At 45.8% G+C, this 15,706-nt stretch overlaps 2 protein-coding genes across 2 annotated transcripts in view; both read right to left on the bottom strand.

The window, feature by feature from the left end:
- The window catches only part of LOC141122012 (uncharacterized), a 373,719-nt gene that overhangs the window by 9,016 nt on the left and 348,997 nt on the right, over positions 1 to 15,706 (bottom strand). The gene's annotated exons all lie outside the window — the stretch shown is intronic.
- The window catches only part of LOC141122023 (uncharacterized), a 313,410-nt gene that overhangs the window by 15,007 nt on the left and 282,697 nt on the right, over positions 1 to 15,706 (bottom strand). The gene's annotated exons all lie outside the window — the stretch shown is intronic.

Below are 15,706 nucleotides of genomic sequence, written 5' to 3'. Positions count from 1 at the left end.
GGTAGAGATGGTGTCTTGTATGCTTCAATGATTGCCGACTTCATCCACCTGCCGATAGTATTTTTTGATGCCCTTTTACCTTTGTTGGGACTTTCCTCTTTGGTGCACTTGATATACTCAATCACGCATCTTCTCACGTCTATATTATTAAACTTGGCCTCCTTATTTTTAGGATTACCACAAAAAGACGGGATTACTATTTGTTCCAATCAGTGGAAGCTACTTTAGGCAGGAAAGCAGGGTCAAGAGAAAGGATAATTTTGTCCTGAGATATTATGCAAAATGGTTCTGCCATTGAGAGGGCTTGAATTTCTCTGACCCTTCTAGCGGAGACAAGAGCATTTTTAAAGGTGAAAAGTTTTATGGAGCAGTCTTCTAGTGGCTCAAATGGCTCCATACAAAGACTCTGTAGTACCGCAGATACATCCCAAGAGGGGAACCTCCTAGATTTGGGAGGCCTTCTTCAACTTATGGCTGTGTGAAACCTTTTGATTAGGGGTTCTTCTACTAACCTATGATTCAGGAAGCTCGATTTAGATCTGAACCCGCTTGGAGGAATTCTAGAACTGCCGGTATCATAGGGCCTGGGATTCTGTTGTTGATTGTACACCAAACACCAAACTTTTTCCAGATCTGCCCCTACCGTTCTAAAAGCTCCCTTTCAGTAGCTAGGCCATCAGAGACAGATGGTCCACCTGCAGATGATTCACTGTTCCCTAATGAATGAGGTCTGGCATGGAAGGGAGTCTGCAAGTGGTGCTGAGTTTTAACAGTCCTTGGAACCAAGCCCTCCAAGGCCAAAGGGCAATTAGAATGACTTTCGTCCTTGAGGCTTTTATCTTCCATAGTATTTTTGGTATGGGCACAAACGAAGGAAACGCATACATTATGTCTGTTCCCCAAGGTTGTGATAGGGCATCTAGGCCCATACTGAGTTGATCTCTTTGAAGGGAGAACCAGCCCACTTTCCTTTTTACTCTGGTCGCTAACAGGTCTATATTGGGCATCCCCCATTTTGCCATGATCAGTTCGAACATGGTTTGATTTAAACACCATTCCATCTGCGACAGAGATTCCCTGCTTAAGGCATCTGCCAGTGAGATTAGTTCTCCTTTCAATCCACAGAAGATAGAAGATTTACTTCCGTCCATCCCAGAATATTTTCTGCTATACTCATTAGGCCTGCCGGTCTCGCACCCCACTGTTAGTTGATATAGTTCACGGTAGTTATGTTTAGGAATGTGATGTAGATAATAATAATCTGAAAATGTCTAGTTTCTTATGTGTATACATATTTTTCTCCGTACTCATTATATAAGTATACAGGTTTGCTCTGTTCCTATATTTTCTCAAGATGGCGGGTACCCCCTACATCCCACACATCAGAAGAATGCGGAACTGAAGATAAAACCAAGGACAGCAAAACCTCGTTATGAAGATTCTCCATCTTCTTTTCTATCTTAACCAATGAGATGTACCTATTAGACTAACATAGCAATGACGTATTTTTGTGTATAAAACATTAGCACCGCCTTGAATAAATCAGAAGTGTAAAAAGTAACGGTGCTGAGCGTGTCTCAGAGAGTCTTACTTTTATATGCATGCATAGCCACACTCTCCAATTAGAGACAGCAGCAGATAACCTTTGAGCTCGATTGAAGCTCTTAATCATATCCTTAACAGTTATATTGTCTGAAAAGACTTGTATGTGTTTTCCTATCAGGAAAGGCCTTCTGTAAGGCTTTTAGCTCTTTCGCATTGGAAGAGAGGCGGGCTAATTGATTGCTCCAGACCCCTTGTACCATCTGGTTGCCCGTGTGGGCCCCCCTTTCTCAGTCACACTCATCTGTGGTGACTGTCACTGGAAGGTGTTGTGACCAAAGATGACCAGCTGAGAGATTTTCTGCATTTAGCCACCACCTGACTGGCAGTTTTATTTCCTGAGTGTTCTCCTTCTTCCTATCTCAGATTGAGAGCATAAAGGACTGAAGAGCTCTCATGTGAAATTGGGCCCATTGAACCCCTGGGATGGCCGCCATGATCAATCTGAGAATCCACATCATGTTTTGTATTGAAGTCTCTGTGCTTGGGCAGAGATCGCTCGCCTCTGTAATTATCATCATGATTTATTTTTCCAACAGAAAGATTTTGGATAACGTCAAATTTATTGTGTACCCCAGGAATGTTATCTTCTACCCTTCCTTTGATTTGGAGGGATGTAACTTATCACGTCCTGCTCGAGCATATTTTGAAGGAGAGAAGACATGGCCACCGCTTTATCTTGCTCTCTTGGTAAAAGTGTAGGAAGAAATTTTTGAGGAGGACAGCCCGCTAATTCTATTCTGTATCCGTGATTAATAAGATCCAGAGTAAAATTGTTGCTGGAAATGGTCTGTCCTGGCCAGCTGAGTCACTGAGAGGGGTCCTGGGGGGGGGGTTTAAAAAGGATGCCACCTTCCTTTCCCTCTCCTATACTGCCACCCTTTTCTCTGATCCTGCCTGTTTGCATAATCTTTGTTCTGCCAACATCTGTCACCTCTGATGCCACTTGTCCCTTGAAAAGGACGAAGATTCCTTTTTTTGTTGCTGCTTTTTGGGGATAGGAAACCCCTTTTTTCTGTCGGCTGACCTTACACGTACCGACTCCAACTCTTTCCCTAGCAACAATTCACCTGAAAAAGAAAGAGGACAGAGCTTCATTTTTGAGACTGTATCCCCTTCCCAGCATTTTAACCAGATAGCTCTCCTGGCCACGTTAACTAAGGCTGTAGCCCTGGCCATAAATCTCATATTCTGTTGAAGCATCCGCTATAGAAGACACTGCCTTGTTTAATGTTGGTAGAGCCTCCAGGATCTCTTCTTTTGGAGTATCTGACTCTAGAAGTGATCAGAGCTGTTTTAACCACAAATCCAAAATACGGGCTACACAGGTAGTGGCAAGGGCAGGTTTAAAGTTAGCTGAACAGGCCTCCCATGCCTTTTTCAAGTAACCTTCAGCTTTCCTATCCATGGGCTCTTTTAATGAGCCTGTATCCTCAAAAGAGAGTTCCGCTCCCTTTGAAAACTTTTTATAGGGAGGCGTCTAACTTGGGACACTTCTCCCATAGACTCGTATTATCTTCTTTGAAAGAGAACCTCCTTTTGAGGTTTTTGGGGAGAAAGATTATTTTTTTCTGGTACTTTCCACTCCTACAACACTGTTTATTTTAGTGAAGCATTAACTGAAAAGGTTCTGGCCTGCTTGGCTTGGAGGCCTGCATATAAGGTCATGCACACACAGCTCTTTATCTTCTGGCTCCAGGGTATCAAATATGGCCTTTAATAACTCATCTGTCTCCTCTGAGGGAAACAGGAATCTTTGTTTTTTATTTGGCTTGTCCTCACACTCTTCTTCATTGGAGTCCAAAGCCAACTCCAAACTTTCCTCTAGCTTCTTCGGTATCCCCCGATCAGAGGTCACCTGCCTGATAGAAGGGGTTATCGGCATTACCCTAGTGCTGGTACTGGATGTGCTGGGGATGGGATCTGTCCCAGAATACTGTGCACAGGGTTTGAATGATTTTTGAGTCTGCCTCGTCTCCTTTTTCATTGAATCCATGAAATGTTTGAATAGCGGGGTTGTTTCGTTCTTGACCAGGTTATCAATGCAATCTTGACATATGTCTTTTTTCCAACCAGAGGGCATTTTTCTAGTACAGACTGGGCATCTCTTTCTAGAAGCATCTTTCTTGCTTTCTTTGGGCTCTCAATTTTTGTCCTGGAAATAACCAAAGGACAAAACCAAACCAGTGTTACTTTAACTGAAGTACAAACTGAATGGAAAGAAAACCTGTGATGCTATATGTGACTGAACCCTCAACTAGAGGGAGGTTACACAATCCCCCTGTGCCCCCACTACAGGAGGGTAAGAAAAGAAGATAGGAGCGCCTTAGCCCCCTCTTTTCTTACCTTAGGGCCAAAGTCAAGAGATGGCACCTCCAGACCTGCATCCGCAGAGCCCTGCTATTCCATGTCCACTGTCCAGGAAGCAACCCAGCGCCATCTTCTGCCAGTGCCCTTTATTTATGCTGGCATGGAGGACCCAGGACGGCGTTGTGGATCTGGCGCTGTCCCTGTGGATAGCCTGCCTGCCTTCCTCTCCTCGGTACAGGCTGGGTTTACCCCTGCGGGTGTACCAAGATGGCCCCATGACTTCCGGAGACCGCATCACTTCCTGCCTGTGCATCCGCCCACGCCGGCGAGACAGATTCAGCCACACGAGGATCCCAGCAAGGAGACAGGCTTACCGTGCTCCCCATGCTTCAACATTGGCGGGAATGAGAAGCAGGCTACCCCCTGCTATGAGAGACCAGCCTACTGTCGGCACACTACCATCATGGAAGGACTCAACTGAGCATACATCCTCCTGCACCAAGAAGGCAACTTACACTGAAAGTACAACCAACAGGGAGATGAGAGGGGGTTCCTTCTTACACATCCATGAGTCCCTAGTGGAGGGGCCCAGCATGACCCAAGCCAACCAGCTCCCCAGAAGCACTGCCCCTGTTAGAGGGACCTGGCCGCCGGGAGGCCCCTGCTACCTAGAATGTAGGCCAGACAAATAAAAAACAACTGTTTCCTGTCTGGTCAGAGGTAACACATAACACTGAGGGGCCATGGCCTATGGGTGGTCTTTGATAATATGGATCATGTATTTCCTGAACTAGGTGGGAGAAGCCTCTCTCTCTGTAAGCCATCCTGGAAGATGACTGGGAAAAAAAATAGTCCTTTATAGTACAAAAACAGCAGATAATCACTACTATAAGGATTAATTTATACTGTGAAATAGTGAAAGTAATATATCTTATATCATATATATAATAATAAATACACCCAGAAGTAGGATATATGGGGATTTTACCTGGGAGTCACACATGAAGATATATGGAGGTTAGAGGGGGGAGGGGGGACTTTTATATTAAAGTAATACTGAAAGCTGAGACTTTTTTTCATGGATATAATAATTGTATATATAATGCACAATACTAGTAAACTTTTACTTTATGTAATAGTAATGCTTTCTATCACCTCCAGTCTATCAGCCTCCACCTTCTCTGGGGTCAGATGCTGATCTTCCTGCACAGAGCCCTTAAAGTCATTGTAAATGTTGGATTTCATTTTTTTTAAACAAACTTGTCATACTTACCTGCTCTGTGTAATGGTTCTGAGCAGCCCTAATTCTCATTTTCTAGAAAGAGTTCCCCTATAGGAAGCTACAAAGTACAGTATAGAGTTCTCCTATAAGAAGCCGCAAAGTATAGTATAGAGTTCTCCTATAGGAAGTTACAAAGTATAGTATAGAGTTCCCCTATAGGAAGGTAAAGGTCTGCCTTTAGAATCACTTGCTTCCTTCTCTCGCCCAGGACTACATGTCCCATGAGACATTGCTCCTCACGCATTCAAGTTCTCAGGCATTTACTGACATGTATGGATGGTGTACTGAGCTGTATTTTCTGATATGTAAAGAAACAATACATTCTGTATGCAGGCCAATAAATCGTCTGACCAACTAAATGATTATGAAAATTGTTGACAACTATTTTCACAATCTATTACAATCAAATTATGATGATTAGTTGTTTCAGCCCTACATCTCTGAATCTCCTACCAGTTCAATTCTTTATTCATGGACCTTAGTCAGAGAGTGAGGAAACAACAAGAACTGTCTTTCATAGGAGTGACAGTGATGAGGGGATTATAGGATGAGTGTCCCCACCCCCTCTATCACTCATTGCCATCTTCCCAACACAAGAAGTCCTGCACTTCCTTATTTAGTCCATAACTTAGTAATGAATAACAGCGGGGCTGAGCCCCACCAGAGATCAGAGAGTGAGGAAACAATGAGAACTGTCTTTTATAGGAGTGACAGTGATGAGGGGATTATAGGACAAGTGTCCCCACCCCCTCTATCACTCATTGCCATCTTCCCAACACAAGAAGTCCTGCACTTCCTTATTTAGTCCATGATTTAGTCAAGAATAACAGCGGGGCTGAGACCCACCAGAGGTCAGAGAGTGACGATGGGGTGAGAACAACCAAGATGAAGACTGGACTGATCCTGAAGACCACCATCATTGGGTTAGTGACTCCTCCCTCATTATCACTTTCTGTTTAAGGTTCAAAAGTTTGAGGATGTTATCACATTATTATCAACATGTAAAAGTCTGTGCTCCAATCAAATCATCAGATATAAAATGTCCGGCTGGTAGAAAATGGGTGCAAAACAGGTAAGGCCTATGTAATTTACAACTTATTATTCAGGATACAACAGTTAGGATTTTATAGTATCAGAATGATATCATGTACAACATAGAGTATATAGTGCAGGGGTCAGGAGTATGTAATGTACACCATAGAGTATATAGAGTAAGGGTCAAGACTCATAATATTGGTATTCAGTGATCAGTGGAAGATTAAATGTTTACATGAGACTTGTTGCAGAGGTCCCACACCGCTGCCTCCCATCTCCTGAGACTGCACTCAGTGACTTGGGTCTGAGACTATACAGACATATCCCTCCACCCGGCACAGCCAGCAGACAACAGAGCAAGTAACCCTGGGAGAATTGTTCTGTCAGAGATCTTTCCATACTCTGGTATGGGGCAGAAGACCCAAAACACATACCCCAGGTGTCTAGGTCTAGTAGCGCCTATGGTGAAAATGAACATTTTTCTGCCAGCTGAACCCCAGAATCTCCATAAATCCAGTCTAGATACATAAATTGTGTCTGCAGCACAGAGAAGGAAGATTATCCGAGAGAAATACAGGAATACAGGACGGGGAACACAGCTCAGGAAAGTGACCAGGGGATTACAGGCTGATATCACCCAGTCCTCACCCTACTCTGGACCAATCAGTGAGCAGTATAGGTGGAGGGAGGTATTTAGTGTTAATGGCCCACCTGTGCTGATCTCTGTAAGAGTGCCGTCCCCTAGAATTAGCCTCATTATTCCATCCTCCTCCATAGACTGCTGATCATCCCTCACATAAGTCTCCTCTTCTTTCACCTCAACTTTAGGATCTCTCGGGTTTCCACTCTGAATATATAATAAAAATGACATCAATGGTAACAATGCAGATAATGTACAGATCCTAATGATACTATCAGTGATCAGGGATGGACTGGCCATCAGGACTACCGGGAGATTCCCGGTGGGCCCATGGCTCAGAGTGGGCCGGTTTCAGCCGCATCTGCAGTGCTCGGCGATCTACCCGTCAACCGCCGACAGCTGGCGCCTGACGGGTAGATCGAGATTTAGCCAGTATGCAGAGTAGTGTCTGTAGTAAGTTCTCTCTCATGTCACGCAGCGCTGCTCGCTCCCCGGCGGCCCCTCCTCTCTTCTTGTCTATCCCCATTGGCTTGTGACATCATCTGGGATGGAGAAGAAGAGAGGAGGGGCCGCCGGGGAGCGAGCAGTGCTGCCTGACATGAGAGAACTTACCACAGACAGATGCTTCCTGCGCTACTCTGCATACTGGCTAGTAAGATCCCATGATGTGCCCCCAGATGTGCCCTATAATGTGCTCCATCATGTGCCCTGATGTGCTATGTGCCCCATAATGTGCCCTGATGTGCCATAATGTGCCCCATAATGTGCCCTGATGTGCCATAATGTGCCCCGAGCCCTGATGTGCCATGTGCCCAGATGTGCCATGTGGCCTGATGTGCCCCATGCCCTGATGGGCTATGTGCCCCATGCCCTGATGGGCTATGTGCCATGTGCCCTGATGTGCTATGTGCCCCAATGTGCCCTGATGTGCCATGTGGCCTGATGTGCCCCATGCCCTGATATGCCCCGTGCCCTGATGTGCCATGTGGCCTGATGTGCCCCATGCCCTGATGTGCTATGTGCCCTGATGTGCCCCATAATGTGCCATGTGCCCTGATGTGCCCCGTGCCCTGATGTGCTATGTGCCCCGTGCCGTGATGTGCTATGTGCCCTGATGTGCCATGTGGCCTGATGTCCCCTATGCCCTAATGTGCCCCTTGCCCTGATGTGCCCCGATGTCCTATGCCCTGATGTGCCCCGTGCCCTGATGTTGCCCGTGACCTGATGTGCCTTGTGCCCTGATGTGCCCCGTGCCATGATGTCCTGTACCCTGATGTACTGTGCCCTGGCGTGTTGTGCCCTGTACCCTTATGTGGCCTGGTGTGTTGTACCCTGATGTGCTGTGCCCTGATGTACCGTACCCTGATGTGTTGTACCCTGGGCCGGTCTAGATGAAGTCCAGGGCCACATTTTTGTCCCAGTCCAGCCCTGTCAGTGATTGTTCCTCATCTACCTGATGATGGTGAGGGATGGTGTGATCTTCTTGTGTGGAATCCCGGGAATACAGAGGACGGGGACATCTCTCTGGTGGGTTTCTGTAGCTGGATGACTCCACCATGGTGTCCTGGGACAGATCTTTGTGTTCTTTTAGAAACTCCTCCATCACCCCATCCTCATCATCCTCCTCTTTTATCTCTTCTTTAACTTCAACTTTAGAATCTCTCAGGTTTCCACTCTGAATATATAATAAAAATGACATCAATGGTAACAATGCAGATAATGTACAGATCCTAATGATACTATCAGTGATTGTTCCTCATCTACCTGATGATGGTGAGGGATGGTGTGATCTTCCTGTGTGGAATCCCAGGAATACAGAGGACGGGGACATCTCTCTGGTGGGTTCCCATTACTGGATCCATCTGTAGGAAACACACACACTGACTGAATACATTGTTTCTATGTGTTTATCAGATGATGGGGGATCTAGGTGGACCCTCCGTACTGCTCTCTCCTTTACAATAAAGTCTCCTCTTACCCGGTGATGTGAGGGGCGGCTGATTGTCCATCATGACGTCCTTGTAGAGATCCTTGTGTCCTTCTAAATACTCCCACTCCTCCATGGAGAAATAGACAGTGACATCCTGACACCTTATAGGAACCTGACACACACAATGATACAGTCACCATCCAGACACATCCCTTGTCTGTTACTGGATAATGTCCCAGAATTCCCAGCACTGCTCACCTCTCCTCCATGATCTCTCTGGTGACTTCTAGAATCTTCTTTGTATTTCTCTATTCTATCAGGGAGGGAGGTGGAGGCAATGTGATGGTCATATGATCTCCAGACTTCACAGGAGGAAAACTCTAGATCTGAACACAAATAGTAAAATCAAATGATATTCCCAGAATCCTCCTCACCTCACCATTCAGGTGTCCAATTTATTAAAGCCCCACCTAAGGCTGATGTATAATTTACTCACAAAGGACCCCCACACTATGCAGGTTAAAAGCTTCTTGCAGGCATTCTGATGTCATTAGATACAATGCAGGACCAACAGTCCCACTTTGCAAGTAAGGATACCAAGGGTCCGCCCACATCCTAAGAGCATCAGAAGAAAAAGCCAGATGGAGGGACATTGGGGGGAGGAGCTGTGAGGTCAGTGTGATGTCATAGGACATATAGACTCTGGATGGAGGGACATTGGGAGGAGGAGCTGTGAGGTCAGTGTGATGTCATAGGACATATAGACTCTGGATGGAGGGACATTGGGAGGAGGAGCTGTGAGGTCAGTGTGATGTCATAGGACATATAGACTCTGGATGGAGGGACATTGGGAGGAGGAGCTGTGAGGTCAGTGTGATGTCATAGGACATATAGACTGGATGGAGGGACATTGGGAGGAGGAGCTGTGAGGTCAGTGTGATGTCATAGGACATATAGACTGGATGGAGGGACATTGGGAGGAGGAGCTGTGAGATCAGTGTGATGTCATAGGACATATAGACTCTGGATGGAGGGACATTTGGATGGGGAGATTTGAGGGGTCCTCTATATGAGGCTCCCGTGCAAACCAAATCATTGTTCCTGGGTATGTCCTTCCTCTCCTAAACTGAAGAGTGAACTTTGACCTTTACCATACAGATATCTGTCAGGAATCTGTGAAAGTAAGCTCTCATGTGATCAGGTGACGTGCGGAGGAACGGAGTGTAAATAGCAGACAATTTTCTCCAGAGCTCCTAATGGTGGGGATGGATTTTGCTGAGTGCTGGTGCCAAGTTTCCACCCCCCAGGATGACTGCAGGTGTGGAGAAAAGCTGTGTAAGAGGATATGGAGGAGAGATGAGGAGGAGATCCAGGAATCAGGATAAAGGTCAGGACAAGCAACAGACGAGCGCATCCAAGAGATGAAGCCGGGGTCACTACACAGAAAATCAATCCAAGGAAACAACAGGCAGGACGAGGAATAGCAAGAAGGAGCTCAGAGACCAATGAGAATATTGCTCAGCCAATGGGAGATTATCTCAGCATGACTTACATAATGAAGGAGATGAGGGGGAGGGGAGGAAGTCACTTATGGTGACCATAGAGACATGGAAATTCAGCTGGTTCAGCAGGGATCGGTCACATTTCCATCCATGTGTGGTCACTGCCGGATAAAAGTCACTCCATCAGCGGCTGCAGCCAATAGCTTCATCACTAATCTGTGTATTCTGAGAGCGGAGGAGCGCCCCCCATTGTCAGAATACAATAGTGCAGCGGGGAGGATTCCCCCATCCCCCTCCAATGTGTGGATGGGGGAATCACTTCAGTTTTTTCCTCTCATCCCGCTGGCTGAACGATAAAACTGAACCATGTATGGCCAGCTTTGGAAGGAAGATATATTCATCATCAACTGATCCCCCTGAAGGGGTTAATCTACATATTACCTCCTCTGCTGCCAGATCCAGCAACGTCTTCTCTCTACGTCCTTCCAAATGGGATGTCTGTCAGTATCCAACATCACTTCCTGTCTGTATCTGACATCACTTCCTGTCTGTATTCCATAGAGACTTCCTGTCTGGGCAGAAGTGAGATCACCACCTTGTGGAGCTCAGAGGAACTGCAGCCCCGAGAAATGTCTGGTAGTGTGAACACGATAAATATGTAAAAAATACCGCGCTATAAATCAAATAAGTGAGGCAAGAAAAACAATATTTTTTTCTTTAGGAAAAAATTGTGTTTGTGAGGAAACAACTATTAAAAGTAAAAAAACTATAAACTAGGAGCAGCTGCTAGGAGTGAGATACACACATAAATAGATGGAAAAGTTTGTAGCAGTGCTAAAAATTACTATACTAAATTATAGCAGTGATAATTAACAACAGTGCTTCAATATAAACTGTAATGATTACAATATTAATTAAAAGTTCATTGATTATAAAAAAGAAAAACGTCCTTCTATGTATATAGATTGTGCTCATAATCCATAACCAAAGTGTGGGTAAAGCTTCATAAATATTGATTGAATAAATCCTCCACCACAATCACAGTGATGACACCACACAGAATGCTCACTTACCCTAAGGCAAGCTCTATAAGCCTGCGACCTATTACCCGGCCAGGGCCTTTATCCAGGGGAGATTCAGGGACAACGATATCCCAGAGAACCTTATGGAAGTGTGAAGGAGCCGTGTGGGTGGGAAATTACCAAGAGAACACCGGCATATAGAAGGATTCCCCCTTCCCTCCTTTCAGTTTACACACCTGATACATACAGGGAACATCTGAATGGTATCCAATCTGATCACTAGTGTGAACACGGCCTTGTGCTATGTGTATGTACTGTATATCCTTCCCCTTTCCCTCCTCCCTGAGTGTGTATGAAGAGGCGGAGCCCTGAGTGTGTATGAAGAGGTGGAGCTCTGAGTGTGTATGAGGAGGCGGAGCTCTGAGTGTGTATGAAGAGGCGGAGCTCTGAGTGTGTATGAAGAGGCAGAGCTCTGAGTGTGTATGAAGAGGCGGAGCACCGAGTGTGTATGAAGAGGCGGAGCTCTGAGTGTGTATGAAGAGGCGGAGCTCTGAGTGTGTATGAAGAGGCGGAGCACCGAGTGTGTATGAAGAGGCGGAGCTCTGAGTGTGTATGAAGAGGTGGAGCTCTGAGTGTGTATGAAGAGGCGGAGCTCTGAGTGTGTATGAAGAGGCAGAGCTCTGAGTGTGTATGAGAAGGCGGAGCTCTTAGTGTGTATGAAGAGGCGGAGCTCTGAGTGTGTATGAAGAGGCGGAGCCCTGAGTGTGTATGAAGAGGCAGAGCTCTGAGTGTGTATGAAGAGGCGGAGCTCTGAGTGTGTATGAAGAGGCGGAGCTCTGAGTGTGTATGAAGAGGCGGAGCTCTGAGTGTGTATGAAGAGGCGGAGCTCTGAGTGTGTATGAAGAGGCGGAGCTCTGAGTTGCGGGGTCCCCACAGGGGGAGGACATGAGGCTCCCTCAGTAAGAAGCACATAAATGATTGTATATTGTGTCAGGATAGAGCCAGACACCTCGGCACCACCTGAATCTGAGGTGAGGTCTCTGGCTGAATTCACAACACAAAGAAGGGGGTCAGTCTGGTGAGAGTCACCTTCCATGATGGACACAGAGAGGAGCTGATGGCTGCAGACCTCACTGGAAGGTGCTTAGAACTGCTGAGTCTGATGGATCAGTATGGACTGGGTTCTGCTCTCTGCATCCCGTGACATATAGTTCTGTATTGTCTGTGCTGCTGAGCTGTGGTCAAACCCTCCCAGCCCCCCTCCAAGGGCCCATGGACTTCACCCTGCCTGCCTGGCTTCAGCTATCAGCCCCTACCCCTGTGGGCCCTGATCTCTGTCCTGTTCTGGACTTAGTCCTGTCTGCCTGGATCTCTGCCCTGTTCTGGACTTAGCCCTGCCTGGATCTCTGCCCTGTTCTGGACTTAGCCCTGCCTGCCTGGATCTCTGCCCTGTTCTGGACTTAGCCCTGTCTGCCTGGATCTCTGCCCTTGAGTACAGGATCCCCATTTCTGCTGGGCCATCCTATGTGGACTATCTGTGTGGTGTTACATTGCCACCCGGAGTAATGTTTCTTTCTACTGTGTCTTGCTACCCTGATGTGCCAACACCGCTCTGCCCATGTGCCAAGGACTTTAACCCTTGCTTTACCAAACACTGCTCTGCCCTGTGGACTATCACCCCTTTGATGTGCCATATTGCTGTCCCAAAGGTTCACTCTTCATTGCTGTGCCTTCTGTTTGCCCTGTGGACTACCTCCCCTATGATGTCCCATATTGCCACCCTGAGGATCCCTCTTCATTGCTGTGTCTATTGTTTGTTCTGTGAAGTAATTCTCCTCCTGCCTGTACCCCGAGTCCCCCAATAAACACCGGCGTGTCAGGTTCCTGGTGATTTGTCTCTGTGTGCTCTCTCTCTGCACTCTTCATTCATCACACCCCCGTCATGTCCGTCCTCTTCCTCCATAGTCACTGTGATGTCTTTTATCTCCAGCAGATGATGATACACACATATATAGTGTGGAGACCTAGATTAACCCCTTCAGGGGGGATCAGCACAAGGGTTGTCATCTCATCCCATAAAAAGTGAACACATATTGATTACACAGGTTCTGTGGCTGAACTCACTTAGTACCTTATCTTTTTTTTTTTTTAAGATATTTTTTATTGCATTTTCTTAACAGACATACATACATACATACACAAAAAAACTCACACAAAGTACAGAATTTTCCTATTCCAGCTTATAACAAAGGGGATTGTGCATGATATAGACACTATACTAGGCAGTGCAGAATTACGTCCGATACGGGTATCAGTCTTGGGAGGTAAGTGCTATAGTTCCAAACATCATCAGCATGGCAAAGTTCAGGGTAGTAGTACAATACAAATCTCACAGTAAAATCTTTGATTTTGGCAGTATGGGGGAGAGGGTCAGAGGACTAGCTAGCCATCTGCCCCAGATTTCGTGGAATGTTTTTTTTTTCCTCTTTCGGATATTAAAGGCTTGTATAGAGGCAGGGACTCATTAACCAGTTTTAACCAGAAATTCCGAGTTGGGATCTCTGATCCCTTGCCAGTAAAAGGGACTTCTTCACATAAAAATACGAGGATACGAAGCAGTCTCTTGGCCTGAGAGGGAATAGTGAGGTCACCAAAGATGCCCAGAAGACAATTCTTGGGATTGACTATATTTGGGAGACCCAGTGCTGAGGAGATCAAGGAGCCTATGTTCACCCAGAAATCATGTACTATGGGGCAGGTCCAGAAGCAGTGGAGCTGTTTGGCCACATCCCCGAAGCATTCAGCAGAGGAGGATATTCCCATTTTATGCATTCTAGCCGGGGTGAGGTGTGAATGGTGAAAGATTTTAATTTGGATTGGCCTATCCCTGGAGGAGATAAGTCGTAAATGTGTCACAGAATTCAGACCAGTCTTCTTCTGTAATAGGGACATCTAGGGAGTCCCATTTCTTTTTTGCCTCGAGGGATTCACCTACGGAACACCCCATCCTCCTAGGATCCACAGGACCATCTATATCCGTGAGATTGCCCACGCCCTTCAGGACCCGAGCGCCACTCGGAGGAATACAGTAATCCGCGAGATAATATCCTTCTTTGAGCCTAACACAGCCACTCACCACCCAAGCCTTATCTGACCCAATTCGGCGTATGCCCCTTTGGGTCCACCTCATCCGGTAAGCCTTTTCATCTCTCGGTGGGAGTGAGCCGGTCTGCATTTGGGATGCCAAAAATATTTTTTCTCAAAAAAATTTTTTCTGTTTAAAACATGTTTTTATAAGGACTACTCACCTTTATTGTTCAGTCACAATATCTACATGAGGACTACCTACTTATAAGATTCATTTCTCAGATACAGCTGATCCCGTTCACTGCATACAGACTGGTCTATAGTTGCTTTATGTTTGATATTGTTTAGCGCTACACTTTCTTGTTGTTTTTCACATTTACACTTTGTTGGTCGTGTTAGCTGCTTTTGTTTTCCCTTTTTTTGGGTAGCGCAGAATTATTTTGTATATATAGGTTTAGTGGAAGAATTAGCCCCCAGGATAGCAGAGAGAACCCTCATAGGACTCCTGCTCTTTTATGCCAGGAAAATGATCACTCTCTGCTGGAAAAAACGTGCCCCGCCATCCATATTGTTATGGAAAACACATGTCAATAAAGTACTACCACTCTATAAGGAAACCTACCAAAATAGGGGATGTCCCAAAACATACAATAGAGTGTGGGCCAAATGGTTAGCTGAGGCCTCCACGACAACCGCAGACTGATTGAACAGGTACATAATACCACTCTACGGGAGAAAGTGATACTGATACATTGGTCGATTCTTTTGGTAATGTAATCCCTGATATGGGTTTATTTGATATCTATTATTGTCCCTTGGGTCTCAACTGATAGATCTGATCCTGAAATACTTTAATTGAGCAGGAGCCAATACCGCACTAGGTTTGTTTGTTTGTTCTTTTCTTTCGGACGTGCTACAGCTGTATGATATTAATGCTGGAAGCAGCCCAATGGCCGGCTGGCACTGACTCCTGCGTGGGTCTAGTCCCAATGCTGTATTGTTATTTGTTTGTATGTCTTATACTCAATAAAAAGATTTTCAAAAAAAAAAGTTGTTTACGTTGATACAATGGTAAAATTCCATAAGCATGGCCTCAGTTCCCTCCCAGACGATGAAGACGTTGTCGATGTACCTCAGCCATATCTTAATATGGCCCCAGGTACAGATTGGCATAGCATGGGGCACAACAAGTCCCCATCACTACGCCCTGCACCTGGAGGTAGTGGGAGCTGACAAACATAAAAAAGTTATGATTTAGTATGTATTTCAAGCTGTTCAAGATAAAAATATTCAGTG

This window comes from Aquarana catesbeiana, unplaced genomic scaffold, assembly GCF_042186555.1.
Source record: "Aquarana catesbeiana isolate 2022-GZ unplaced genomic scaffold, ASM4218655v1 unanchor237, whole genome shotgun sequence".
In the NCBI taxonomy this organism is placed as follows: domain Eukaryota; kingdom Metazoa; phylum Chordata; class Amphibia; order Anura; family Ranidae; genus Aquarana; species Aquarana catesbeiana.
Note: the sequence above shows the minus strand (reverse complement) of the source record. Positions and strands in the feature narration are given on the sequence as shown.